Here is a 1,543-nt window from a genome sequence, read left to right on the forward strand (position 1 = left end):
CGTTTGTCTAGTAAGTGCTGTAATAGTCGGAATCTGCGTGCAGTTTCCTGTCTTTTCAGTCTTGTGTGAGGATTCCAGGTTAGTCGTTTGTCAAGATGTAGTCCAAGGTAACGAATCTGTTCTACAGGGGTAAGAGCCGCATTATTAAAGTATACTGTAGGGCAGCAGGTTTACGACGAAGAGTAAATGTGATTTACATTCATATTAAAATATATAAATGAAACCAAGTTACATAAAAATAAATAAAATCTTTCTCTAAATATAAATATACAGAAGAATAAAAATCAAACTATGTACTTGAAAAGATAAAAATATATTTATAACAATAATAATAAAATATGAAATAATCACTGATCCCATTTATACTTTTATATCCAATATTTAATCTATCGATTTAAGGATCCCCGAGCCCACTCTATCCCCTGTGAGGGGTAAAGAGCCCTGCTGTTTCATCCACCGTTGCTTTTAAGGGCAGCAAATATAAAATATAAAAACTTTTAATGCGTAATTTGAAAGTAAATTGCGATTTTATGAAATATATATGTAAAATCTGTGGGACTATCATTACAAAATAAAATAAGCTTTATTGGAGAGGTTTGTCGGGGGGTGCGGTCAGCAAAGAACAACAACATAAACAAAACAATATTTATTTATTTTATGCCGAGGGCTATAGAACATAAGTGATAACACCAACAATTAGAGACATAAAATTGATAACTGATAATTTAGTAGTAAAAAAATTGATGGATAATCGTGGAATTAGAAGGTAGCTGATTGAAAACTGGTAAAGATGAAATATAATATCATGTAGGTAAGAAGTTATGTATAATATAAGATAGTGTAGTGTCTAAAAAATTGAAAAAACAAGCATTGAATCTACAAATTGAACAATATGACAGAAAATGAAATATAGTGAGTGACTTATATCTGAATTACAGTGTAAATTCCCGACAAACCTCTCCGATCAGTAATCTACGGTCAACTATATACACCTCAGTAAGCTTTATTGTGCTTCGGAAGTCTAATGCCTATCGATAGGCTTTTCGATATTGACTAATATCGATACCGCTATCGAACTACGAGCCCTATTAAAGAGAGTAAGAACGCCTTGAGAACCGCTTCTGCCCTAGCTTTATCCTTACGTAATTTACACACTCAAGGCCCTCCACCTATAGTCAGGTCAACTACTCCCAAGTAACTATATATATATTTATTTATATCTTTACGCTCAATAGAACTTATCTTCACTTAGTCTCTTATGGATTATTAAACAGATAATTTAGGAAACTCTGCTAATAGATTAAACAAATTTTGAAAAGTTAGTTCAGAAGTAATTTTTTTTTTTTTAAATTGATAGATTTATTTAATGATAGATATTACTATCTGCCACACAGTTGTGGGCAATAGGTAATAGTGATGGATGATCTCATACATACTAAAATAAAAAATTAATAAAATTTAAAAAAAAGAAGAGAAAAAATAATAAAAAAAAACTCTCTTAAAATATATACAAACAAAAGAATAGACAAGATGAACATAATCA

The sequence above is a fragment of the Halyomorpha halys genome, unplaced genomic scaffold (assembly GCF_000696795.3).
Source record: "Halyomorpha halys isolate HHAL.00 unplaced genomic scaffold, Hhal_1.1 Scaffold1038.1, whole genome shotgun sequence".
NCBI lineage: Eukaryota > Metazoa > Arthropoda > Insecta > Hemiptera > Pentatomidae > Halyomorpha > Halyomorpha halys.